The 13,274-nt window shown below is 35.4% G+C and overlaps 1 long non-coding RNA gene across 1 annotated transcript; it reads left to right on the top strand.

Moving 5' to 3' along the window:
• Positions 1-249: 249 nt before the first annotated feature.
• Positions 250-4,306, top strand: LOC306874515. The gene is made up of 4 exons (XR_013784637.1): positions 250-421; positions 1,297-1,356; positions 1,776-1,944; positions 3,761-4,306. It is a non-coding gene; the product is annotated as an uncharacterized lncRNA (long non-coding RNA).
• Positions 4,307-13,274: the final 8,968 nt, after the last annotated feature.

Raw genomic sequence — 13,274 nt, 5'->3', positions numbered from 1 at the left:
TATAGATTCTGGGAACATGATTATACAGTGATGCTACAGGATATCATACATATTCTTTTTTTTTTTTTAGTGTTGAAATCCAGTTTTGGAACTCAGTCAACTGTAATAAATACAGCCTTTTTAACAAAATATTTACACCATGTTGACTCTGACATATGATTATATAATGTACACATCTATTAGTTTAAAACTGTTTGCTTTAAAAAAAAAAAAACATGATTAGACAACTCGGCGGAGTGCAGTGCATGTGATGTCATTTCGTCATCAGCAGCGGACATCTTGGGACTTCTCACGAGTCACGACTTCTGGCGCTCTTTTTTTCCTATTTCGCGCTCAACTCCTGCACGCTACGATAAAGAAGTAGGCAACACTGCGATTACCAGAGAAGAGGACCTCAAAAGAGTGAGAGTGAGTGAGGGAGGTGAGTGTAACAACTAATTCATGCTTCAGTTAAAACGTGAAATCCTGATACATCCAGTTATTGTTTTACCAGTCATTAAGATATTTTTTTTTATTTTGTGACGTTTCAAAAGGGATAAATAGCTGTTCAATTGTATGCTATTTGCTGTTTTAGTGCAATGTTAGGATTAACATTAGCTGGGTAACGTTAACTAACTTTTTTTCATCTTGAAAGCGTGACCTGTCTGTCATATTACTATAACATTTTCGATAGCTGTTCGGTATAAAATTAGTGTGGATTGTTGTTAGTAGTCACGTAAACTTTAAAACATTGCAATTACATTAATAAAATTAAGTTATGTAGGTTTTATGCAACTTGGCAACATTAGTGTTTCACTGGACTGTCAAGCTATTAACTAATTAGCATGTGTTTGTTTCGATGAAGATGCTGTTTTTTTTTTTTTAAGTTTTAGTTTTGTTAATATCACTTATAAGGGTGTATGTAGTCAAATTAGTACTTTAGTTGTTCATTACAAAGTACATTGGAAATTACTGTGCACATGCTTTACTGCTGTGTATGTAACTTTATTAGCACTTTTTTTTTATTGCAGTTGATGTTTATCTGTGAATTCTGTAATAATGAGAGCTGCACAATCCTACATTTTGTGCAGCATATGAAATTGCATAGAAATGTGCCTAATTCACAATTTAGATGTGGTGTGCCTGATTGCCCACATGTTTTCTTCATTGAAGTCCCACATATACAGACATCACAAAGAACATCACACGTCTGCTAAAGAGATTCAGGCACAGATGTGTGATAAAACATTTAAATGCCATGTAGACTTTTGTGAAGTTCAATGTGGGACCCTAACACAGTTTTTGTCTCATTTGAAGAGCCACATTCAGTCAGGTCTGGAGATCCGGTGCCCATTTGGTTGCAACAGGACATTTAAGGTGAGATCTACATTCGCATCACATGTATCACGGACTCATAAAATGTGCTCTGTAAACCAATTGATAGAGCCTGCTATGGCCACGGTAACTCCCGTTTCTGATGTTGTGTCTGAGAGTGAGAGATCAGACGTTGTAGAGCACAATTTTCCTGAAGTTGTGGATGAATCTTTTTCTAAGAAATGTAACCCTTTTCTATCTCTGTTCCTGTATTCCATTTCACAGTTCTATTCTATATTCCTTCCATTTGTTATTGTCTCTGAACCTCTCCCTCTCTCTCTCCTTATTGGTAACCATAGTCTTTATTATCTTTTAGTTTATAGTATTATAGTATCAGTGTCTTTATTAGTTAACATGAACTACCCATGAACCATGCTTTTACAACACTTATTAAGCTATGTCCTTCTGTATTTCTTTTACAGGTGAATCCATGACCCCAAGCAAGTGGATGTTGTCAGTCGAAAGGGAAGTTGTCCTTGGCCCATGTTCAGAGGCATTTGTTGAGGGCCTGGCAGCATTGTTTGCGACCTATTACAACTTAAACCTTGTTAATGCGGATGAAGCTGCATGCACCCTCAAATTTATTCAGAGGTATGTCAGAGCATAAACTCCCAACAAAAAATGTATTGTAGACATTCAAATTCTCTTTACTTTTTTAGGTTTACAAGTTTGGATTTATTTTTTATTTTTTTTGGAAAAGTTGTCAAACAGCAAAAAACTGAACACTGAATTTAGTACATGCAGCCAAAGTCCAGCAAAAATATTTTATCAAAAAAATCTATTACAAAATATGCATCAGGGATATGGGTTTCCATATTTTCCGACCTCTGAGGGATGACCCATGCGATTCGCGTAGATCTGAGGTTTTTTTTTTTTTTTTTTTTGATGGGGTGGGGGTGTTGAAATCATGCAAATGGCCTTAAGCTATTACCTAAATAAACTGCTAAAGATTGTTTTCTAAAACATGGACTGAATTCACTCCTAGCCGCGCTTGGTTCGAGCCAATTTAAATTGCATTTGGGAACACAACATTTGTCATTAGAAATGTTTATAAATCTGTTGTTGTTTACTAAGAGAAGTTTCAGTGTCACGTGATCCTTCAGAAATCATTGTAATATGCTGATTTGCTGCTCAAGAAACATTTCTTATTATTATCAATGGTAAAAATAGTTTTGCTGCTTAATATTTTTGTGGAAACGATACCACTCAAACATTTGTATAAGATTTAAAAGGGAGAGAAATTAATAATTTTATTCATCATGCATGGAAGTGATATAAAGTGAATGAAGACATCTAAAATTATTTTTATTTCATTAAGTTTGTTAATGCATTTATTAATATTTTTGATAAATGCAGATAAATGTTGTTAATTAAACTTTACATTTATCAAAAAATCCTGAAAAAAAATATAATGTATCACCATTTCCACACACAATATGAAGCAGCAAAATTTTCTACATTTAATAACAATCAGAAATGTTTCTTGAGTCAAATAAATTGTAATGATTTCTAAATTCTGCTTTGCATAACAGGAATAACTTTACATTTTGTAATATATTTAAATTGTAAACTTTTTTTTTTTACACCATAAAACTTCAGGTAACAAATTTCGTTACCTGAATACCTTAAGTTTTTTTTTTTTTTTTTTTTGTAATGTTTCACAATATTGCTGTTTTTTTTGTTTTTACTTTATTTGTCTCTAGCTGATCACGTGCCTGATGCAAACCATATAGATAGATAGATAGATAGATAGATAGATAGATAGATAGATGGATGGATATAGGTGCTGGTCATATAATTAGAATATCATCAAAAAGTTGATTTATTTAACTATTTCCATTCAAAAAGTGAAACTTGTATAATGTATACATTCATTCCACACAGACTGATATTTCAAGTGTTTATTTCTTTTAATTTTGATTATAACTGACAACTAATGAAAACCCCAAATTCAGTATCTCAGAAAATTAGAATATTAAGTCACCTTTATTTATAAAGCGCTTTTAACAATACAGATTGTGTCAAAGCACTTAGCAGTATCAAATTGGAGGATAGAGTGTCAGTAATGTATAATAATAAGATAACTTTTCATTAGTTGTCAGTTACAATCATCAAAATTAAAAGAAATACACTTGAAATATATCAGTCTGTGTGGAATGAATGTATACATTATACAAGTTTCACTTTTTGAATGGAATTGGTGAAATAAATCAACTTTTTGATGATATTCTAATTATAAAAATACAATTAACTTAGTAAAACTATTGAAATATTTTCTTTGGCCCAAGCTCTTCAATAAATGAAATGTTAAGGAAAATTATATTTTAAAATGACACTTAAATTTATTTTATTCATTGAGTATATGCTGTTTTTTAAAAAACAATTGCTGTGTGTGTTTTTTTCATAGAGGAATTGTGGGCATTAACCCGGAAACTGGATCAAAAGTTGCTGGAAAGAGAGACAAGAAAATGAAAGGAATGAACCCACATGTATGCACACTGCTACGGAAGCTAATGGACTTTGAATGGCTTACCATTTAAAAAAAAAAAAAAAAAAGTGTTCCAATGAAATTGAAGTGAGAGACTCTGAACTGATTGTCAAGTGCATGATTGATGTTCAAATTAATGTACATGCAATGTCTTGCCCCTTCATGGATTTGGCAGTTTAAAGGTAGGCACAGTTCAGACCCTTTCTTTTGTGTTTATTTAAACTTTGAGTTTCTGAATGAAGTTCAGTCACACTGGAGGGAAAGTCCCCCCCCCCCAGGATAAAGCCTTTGGTTTAATGTGCAATCTCCATTTTTGTTTCTTATATTTTGTTTCAAATATGTTTTGGAAAATGGTGCATATGTTAAATGAACATCTATTGTACAATAAATTGTTACATTTATGAAAACCTGTTATTTTGAAAGGTTTATTCTTCACATTACACAATAAATTGACAAAGAATACTGAAAATGAGGAAAAAGTAGGTTTATACACCCTCACAGCAGTGCTAAATCTCAGCTATTACTTTAGTGAACTGAATTTCACAACAAATGCACTAATTTACTGTAAAATGTATGTGCAGTGCAAGTTCACAGTTGCTCTTGTAATTTCAGTCACATTCGTAACCGTTGCTACTGTAATTTTACAGGGATAGCTGTAAAAAAAAGCACCATAATTTTACAGCATATATACAGCCGTGTGCTGTAATTTTTACAGGACAAATGTAATTATTGATTTACAGTAGTCTTGTAAATTTACAGTCTTACTGGCAACCAAAATTGCCAGTAAGTTACTGTAAATTTTACAGGAAATTTTTTACAGTGTACATAAGCCTCAGAAGCCACTTTAAGTGATAGTACTATATGATAAATTGGTGTAATTGTCTGTTACATAATCTTTATAAATGTCAGTATCTCGTGTATAATATAGGTATATTATGTACAATAATGCTGTTTAGAAGTAGGTGGTTATGTCCCAAAGTACTCAAATGCATGAATAAATAAGAGAGATAAGAAAGAGTAGAAGTTTTTACCTAAAAGGCAGCAAATGTAAGAGGAGGTGGAGTGATATTATCACAGCTATGAATATTTACAATTGGAGAAATAATAAAATATCAGCTTATTCACAATGGAATTTAGCTAATCATAAAAATAAAAGAATATTTTCTCAGGGAGTAAAAAACACTTAAGTGTTGTGTAACCACAACTTGTCTACAGCGTCTGCATAAACAGTCAATGCTATATTGACTTTCATCAAACGCGCTCTCACTCTTGTTTGTCAGCATCGATTTGAACCCCTAACCTTTGCTTTTCACTCTTGTTCCATAAACCGATTCTGAAAACACTGCAGAAAGATCCTGTGTGGTGGCTGATGAAGGGCAATGACTTCCAATGTCTTAACCTTTCCAGAAACAAAAGGAAGCGGTCCACTGACATATGCAGTCAGCGGGTGATGCTGGCACGGCGTCAGGGCGAACTAGATCATTCTGGAAGCAAAAAGAATTTTTAAAAAGTCTTAAATAGGTAATTTACAAGACTTTTGACAGAAAGGCTGCAGGCCCTCTGCATTAAACTTGATTAATCAAATTGTGATTCATTTTACGTTAAGCAAGATGGAAGCGGTCGACTTCTAAAGCCTGCTGTATTGCATTTGATATGCTAATTCCGAAGGCCTCTAAACTATGATCATCTTTGCTGAAAACCTGTTGTATAAAATGTATGCCGTCTGTTATCCGTTTGAAAGTGCATACCAGTAGTCTGTAAAAAGCCTCTTAGTATAATTGTAAGCATTCCCCTTCAGATAGTAGTATCTTTTTGCTTTGAAATCTTTACTGATTTAAATGATCACAAAGTAAACGCAAGAATGAATTTCATTTTTGTAATATATTTCAAGATGAACACTTGCTGTTCTGAATTTATATTATCTCTAAATCATCACTATATTGCACTGCACTATGATATACAGGTCCTTTTAAAAAATTAGCATATTGTGATAAAGTTCATTATTTTCTGTAATGTACTGATAAACATTAGACTTTCATATATTTTAGATTCATTACAACACAACTGAAGTAGTTCAAGCCTTTTATTGTTTTAATATTGATGATTTTGGCATACAGCTCATGAAAACCCAAAATTCCTATCTCAAAAAATTAGCATATCATGAAAAGGTTCTCTAAACGAGCTATTAACCTAATCAACTGTGCGGTGGAGAGTGTCCTCTGCACCTGTATTACGGTGTGGCATGGCAGCTGTACTGCTGCTGAGAGGAGGGCTCTGCAGAGGGTTGTAAGGGCTGCACAGAGGACTATGGGGAGCAGGCTTCCCACCATCACAGACCTCTACACAGCACGATGTAGGGGGAGGGCCCTCCGCATCATGAAGGACTCTACTCACCCTGCACACGGACTCTTCGAACCCCTCCCCTCAGGCAGACGGCTGAGGAGCATCCGGAGTAGGACCACCAGGCTCAGAAATAGCTTCTTTCCTGAAGCTGTTAGACTGTTGAACTCTAGCCATGCTCTGTAGGCATTCCATCTCTCCTTTTGAACATGCGCATGCATGCATGCGCACATACATATACACACATACATACATACACACACTGATCTGCATTACAAACACTTTATCCACCTTAAATGTAATATTTATTATAGGCGAAATACTATCGATTATCTCTTTTGGACAATTTCTTCTTGCTTTTAAACCGGGACCTGAGTTCTAATTTCGTACCATAACATGGAAATGTGAGTTGGTATGACAATAAAAGTTCCTAAGAATCCTAAGAATCATCTGAATCAACTAATTAACTCTAAACACCTGCAAAATATTCCTGAGGCTTTTAAAAACTCCCAGCCTGGTTCATTACTCAAAACCGCAATCATGGGTAAGACTGCCGACCTGACTGCTGTCCAGAAGGCCATCATTGACACCCTCAAGCAAGAGGGTAAGACACAGAAAGACATTTCTGAACGAATAGGCTGTTCCCAGAGTGCTGTATCAAGGCACCTCAGTGGGAAGTCTGTGGGAAGGGAAAAGTGTGGCAGAAAACGCAGCACAACGAGAAGAGGTGACCGGACCCTGAGGAAGATTGTGGAGAAGGACCGATTCCAGACCTTGGGGGACCTGCGGAAGCAGTGGACTGAGTCTGGAGTAGAAACATCCAGAGCCACCGTGTACAGGCGTGTGCAGGAAATGGGCTACAGGTGCCGCATTCCCCAGGTCAAGCCACTTTTGAACCAGAAACAGCGGCAGAAGCGCCTGACCTGGGCTACAGAGAAGCAGCACTGGACTGTTGCTCAGTGGTCCAAAGTACTTTTTTCGGATGAAAGCAAATTTTGCATGTCATTCGGAAATCAAGGTGCCAGAGTCTGGAGGAAGACTGGGGAGAGGGAAATGCCAAAATGCCTGAAGTCCAGTGTCAAGTACCCACAGTCAGTGATGCTGGTGTTGGTCCACTGTGTTTTATCAAGTGCAGGGTCAATGCAGCTAGCTATCAGGAGATTTTGGAGCACTTCATGCTTCCATCTGCTGAAAAGCTTTATGGAGATGATTTCATTTTTCAGCACGACCTGGCACCTGCTCACAGTGCCAAAACCACTGGTAAATGGTTTACTGACCATGGTATTACTGTGCTCAATTGGCCTGCCAACTCTCCTGACCTGAACCCCATAGAGAATCTGTGGGATATTGTGAAGAGAAAGTTGAGAGACGCAAGACCCAACACTCTGGATGAGCTTAAGGCCGCTATCGAAGCATCCTGGGCCTCCATAACACCTCAGCAGTGCCACAGGCTGATTGCCTCCATGCCACGCCGCATTGAAGCAGTCATTTCTGCAAAAGGATTCCCGACCAAGTATTGAGTGCATAACTGAACATAATTATTTGAAGGTTGACTTTTTTTGTATTAAAAACACTTTTCTTTTATTGGTCGGATGAAATATGCTAATTTTTTGAGATCGGAATTTTGGGTTTTCATGAGCTGTATGCCAAAATCATCAATATTAAAACAATAAAGGGCTTGAACTACTTCAGTTGTGTTGTAATGAATCTAAAATATATGAAAGTCTAATGTTTATCAGTACATTACAGAAAATAATGAACTTTATCACAATATGCTAATTTTTTGAAAAGCACCTGTAGAGTGACAATGACTGATATTCATTTTATGCAAGTAGTCTGTTATACATTATAGATCTCATTGATTTGCATAAAAATTATTGTGACTTTCTCAGTTCTAAAAAAAGCAATTACTGCAAGATATAAACTAAGAATTGATAAACTACATAACTGACTTATTGTACATACACAGAATTGAAATAAACTTGCGATTCTAAAAGTCTGAATTACCTTTCTTATTTTTTTTTTATTCCATGGCGGAAGAAAACACTCAACATAAAAAAAAAAAAAAAAAAAAAAAAAGTGTTTGTATCTGTTACGATCCACACAGACATAGGGAAACAAGGAGGCGAGGAACTTCCTCAAAACTTAAACTTTTAAATCACAGCACTCAGGAATCGCTGGAGATACAGATATACATGGCATGACAATCACAGACGATAAGACCGGACACAAACACAGGGAAACGCAGGGCTATTAAAGGGCAGACTAAACTAGATAATGAACAACACAGGGCTGGGAACTAATTAACTAATGAGACATCTAACGAGGACAGGAACGGGAAGACCAAATATGTGCATGGAAACACAAGACACAGGGAAAAAAAGTCTGACGGTATCTCACAATTTGAGTTTAAATCTAACCATTCTGAGTTTATTTTACAATTTTGACTTTTTTTTTTTTTTACTTAGAGTTGCAAAAAACAAATCCCAAATTGTGAAATATAAATTGGTGAGGGAAAAAATTATATAATTGTGAAATAAAAATAGCTAAAAACTAAATTAAATAATTTTTTTAATTATTTCATATATCAGGCTTTAGGGGTAAAAGGATAGTTCACCCACACATAAAATCATATTTTACCCTTAAAATGTGTCTATGTTTTTACTGTCAGTGATGTTTTCAAGTCAGCTGTGTTGTTTTGGACCCCACTGACTTTTTATTGTACGAACAGAAACATTCTTCAGAATATCTTATTTTGTGTTGTACCACCTTCCTTTCCACAAGAAAGTGTAGAAATAATCTAAAAAGTATGTAAAGAGTTAATCATGTATATGCATCATGAAAACTCTTCCAAAAGTGTGAGATCGTCGTGCCAGTAACTTCCCATGCATTCATTTTCAAAGTCCCTTTGATTGTTTTCCATTTGTTCAAAAGAAAATCATCACAAAATCTCATCAAGTACTGAATGGGAGAATCAGATAGGAAGCCACAAACCTGCAGCCATCATTATTATCAGATATTCAGAGTTTGATAGTTCCATCAGGCGTGGCGGTGCTCCAGTGGTGGGTGAGCATAAAAAACATGCAAACCGAATAGACAGAATAGATTTAGGATGATCAAGAATGTTTTCACCCAGACCTTATGATCATCACAAAGATAATAGATTATGACACTCTTCGCTTTGATTTATTCTGCTTGTCTTCACCCCAGTGGGTAAATTAAATAGCATTATCATGTTATTCCACTGGCAGAGCTATTGTGGATGCGGCAGAATGATTTGCAAACTTTCCTTTGAGACAATTATAGAATATGGCAATCCTTCATTAGCTCTACCGCCAATGTAGTCAAGAATGAGTAATTATGCCCTGGCCGAGGGACTGAATGAGAGAGATAGGGCAGGAAATGAAGAGCAGAGCATTATTTTCCAGGCTGATAGTGCATGTTATTGCTATGATAATTGAGAGTAAACATTTCTGTAACACACATTGGCTTGTGTGCTGATGTGTGATTTGTGCATCCACATCCCCTGATGACGAGACACTGAATGAGACCCGACGGTGCTCGCATACGCACAGACACGGCTGGGTGTTAACCATCTAATCAGACAGATACACTGTAAAGAGTTGGGGTTCCTCACACTGGCAGGTGCCTTAAAATATAAATTTAAGCTCCTTGAGTATACAATAATATACTTAAGTGAATCAAAGCCTTTCTTTCTGATCAGGTTATTGGAGGAACCCTTGACTTGATTGTTGTTTATAGAAATCATGGGTTCCATTTTGGATTTAACTCAGAAAATGATTGGGTTTGAAACATTACATTTTCTGCGCTCCTAAAAATAAATGTTCTTTTTTGGCATATATGGTTTCATTAGGAACATTTTGACATGTTCATTGTTCAAAAGGTTCTTTATAGCCGAGAAAAAGTTTCTTTGGTTTTGAAAATGTACTTCACACTAATTAAAAATTATTATTTTAAGAACTGATCACTGGAAGGTTCTTTGTTTTAATGTGTTTGGTCATAAATTTGTAGTTTTAAGATTACATGATAATGTGTTTTGTGCTTGTCATTCAGTTATTTTATGATGAATAGGAACAGAAAATGTTGTAAAAATGGTGTCAATTAAGAAAAGGAGCCTTCTTTCTATTCTAAAATTTAAAGGGGTCATCGGATGCAAAATTCACTTTTCAAGTTGTTTGAACATACAGGTGCCTCTAAAAAAATTAGAATATCGTGAAAAAGTAAAAAAAAAAAATATTGTAACATTTCAAAAAGTGAAACTTTCATATATTCTAGATTCATTACATGTAAAGTAAAACATTTCAAACGTTTTTTGTTTTAATTTTGATGATTAGAGCTTACAGCTCATGAAAGTCAAAAATCCAGTATCTTAGAATATTTACATTTAAGCTTCATTAAATGACCGTCACTATAGTATAAATTCCGGGTTTCTCTTATTCTTTGAAGCCACAATAATGGGGAAGACTGCTGACTTGGCAATGATCCAGAAGACAATCATTGGCACCCTCCACAAAGAGGGTAAGTCACAGAGGGTCATTACTGAAAGATGTGGCTGTTTACAGAGTGCTGTATCAAAGCATATTAAATGTTAAAGGTGCACAAGCAATAGGGATGACTGCAAGCTTGAGAATACTGTCAAGCAAAGCTGATTCAAACACTTGGGAGAGCTTCACAAGGAGTGGACTGAAGCTGGAGTCAGTGCATCAAGAGTCACCACCATATACAAGCGTTAAACGCTTGTATATCTTTGAATATTCATTGATTATTATGGTGAATGCAAGATGGCTGACGCGTCAACGTATCTGGAGCAGTCGAATAGGGAATCTACACAAGTCTATGGTCAGCTCGTCACTCCACGGAAGAGGGGCGGAGTCAGCAGAGCTCACTAGGATTTAAGATTTTTTGACAGGGTAAAGAAGGTGCTTTTTACACTACCACTGAGAAAATGTTATAGACTTTTCAATAATACCCTAAGTAATCATATCAACTTGTGTAAAATGGGCATCCGATGACCCCTTTAAGAGAACATTTTAATTGAATAGCTTAATTGCTGATTCAGCATAATGCAAAGCAGTCATCTTAAACACTTTTGGTGAAAGTGAGAATTAGCAGCACAATCTGTTAAATATGCTTTGATTTTTTTCAGCCCCCAGCCTGGGAATGCAAATGAATGGGAGGGGAGTTATAAAATAAACTTTTTACCTAAGGTTATGATTCACTGGCTAGATATGTGTTGAAGCAATATATTTGTCTGTTAATGAATGAAGTTGTTTATTTTAACTAATGCAGATATTAGATTTGAAGGAAAATAACAGCACTGTAAACTTTGTAACATCTACTGTTATTTCTTATTTTCTGTTCGGTACCTTATAAAGAGTGCCTGCTCCATTGTTAAGTTATGATTTTTGTTGTTGTTTTTGCTGAAGTAATTTCTGAGAGTTCTGATTTCTTTTCTCTCTCCTATGTTCTTTGAACTAGTCATGAGAGAAACAAAACTTTTCAAAACTGAATCGCATCACAAAATGATTCATTGTTCACTGTTCACTTGTCACTGGTCAGAATGGTGTCAATGCAATTAAAACTCAGGTCAAACATGCTTAAGAACACCTTTTACCATTTATTTTATTGGAAGTTTAATCTATTAAATGCAATACAAAAATAATATAATACCATTAAATATGAAGTGTCTGCATTATTTGTGCTATTTAATTTAATTGCAGGGCTTTGTTTTATGGAGAGCTGGTTAATCAGGCCAATAAGAGACTATTAATAGAGCTCTACAAATGTATAAAACTGATCAGGTAAAAACAGAGATTGTCCACTGGCGGACCATTGAATTTGTAAAAAATTTGAGAAAAAGCTATGATTTGTTGCAATACAGTACGTGCATGAACGTGAATGAATCACTGGTTCAAAGCAAATTATTCCCAAAAGTTTCAAAGCTTCCTGAAGCAGTGTTTTCGAAAGCACTTATCACTACTTTGAAATGCCTGATGTGATGACTTTTGATTTGTGCCTGCTGTTTTGAATTAATTTGCCCATTCAGATGTTGTGTGGCATTTGACCTGCCCTGCTTTTCGTTTTACTCTTTGTGGATTTACTTATTGAATTGCTTGCTGATCTTCTATTAAACTCTATGCACATGGATCATCACCTTAGTCTTTTGTCATACTTCCCTACTATTTAGTAGGCAAAAACACGAATAACTAGTTGTCTTCGCATATGGAGTTCAGCAGTTTTGCTAACTTCGACCACATGACCTCCATCCAAAACCCCACTCCCCAAAGACAAGACCATTTTCTATGATTTTTCTTTGCTTATGGTTATCTCAGAGGCTTCATTTCTCCATAAACCTATTTCAGTGATATCTGAAAGACCGATAGCTGATAGCACCTTTAGCCATTTTAAATGCTTTATTTGTGCACATGGAACAGCAGTATAACTGATGTGATGCCTACTAATGTTTGTCTAATCAATGAAGCAGAAGGAAGAGTACAGTCCAACGGTGAAGTTGAAGGATTTGACCAGTGAGCTGGAAGTTCAGGTTATTAATGGATCCTCTAGAACATGTATGCAAATGTGCTCACCACTACATAACACTTTTAATAATAACTTGATTTTGTTTTTGAACTTCAAAAGAGCACATCTTCAGGTCTCTATGATACACATCAGGCTCCTAGATATGGCTTGTCTAAAGGATTTTTCAGCTTGTTTTATGACACAAATGATGCTGGATAAGATATGCACCATGTATTATACATTGGGCATATAATTAACAATAGTAACACTTGCCTTCAACAAAAGTACAAAACAAAACATAACTTTAAAAAATTTAATACACAACGTTAGGTGTAGCCATTTGTAACTTGAGGTTAACTTGAGGCTATCCTGCTATTTTAGATGTACAGTCCGGTATGCTGCTTGATGTTGCAAACTGGCATTTGTTATTATATAATTTAGATTTATTAACATATTCATAAACACACTGGTTTGTAGTGCAATACTTTTACCGTTTACTTCATTTGGTATTCTTCCAGTTATTTGAGCAGCTATTGAATTAGAAATCTTGCAC

This window comes from Barbus barbus (genome assembly GCF_936440315.1).
Source record: "Barbus barbus genome assembly, chromosome: 1".
Classification (NCBI taxonomy): domain Eukaryota; kingdom Metazoa; phylum Chordata; class Actinopteri; order Cypriniformes; family Cyprinidae; genus Barbus; species Barbus barbus.
Note: the sequence above shows the minus strand (reverse complement) of the source record. Positions and strands in the feature narration are given on the sequence as shown.